Genomic DNA, 274 nt, shown 5'->3' on the forward strand with positions numbered 1-274 from the left:
AATTTTTTTTTGTAATTTTAGTAGAGATGGGTTTTCACCATGTTGACCAGGCTGGCCTCGAACTCCTGACCTCAAGTGATCCTCCTGCCTTGGCTTCCCAAAATACTGGGATTATAGGCATGAGCTACTGCGCCCAGCCCCCTCTTACATTCTTATTATAGTTTGTGTCGTTTCTTTTTTGCTTTTCCACTCTTGCTCACAGATTTTTCAATTGTATTAGGCTTTTTAAAGAACTGCTTGTCTTTGTAATGCTCTATCTTATAAATTTTAGTTG

Source organism: Mandrillus leucophaeus, unplaced genomic scaffold (assembly GCF_000951045.1).
Source record: "Mandrillus leucophaeus isolate KB7577 unplaced genomic scaffold, Mleu.le_1.0 Scaffold36, whole genome shotgun sequence".
Lineage (NCBI taxonomy): Eukaryota > Metazoa > Chordata > Mammalia > Primates > Cercopithecidae > Mandrillus > Mandrillus leucophaeus.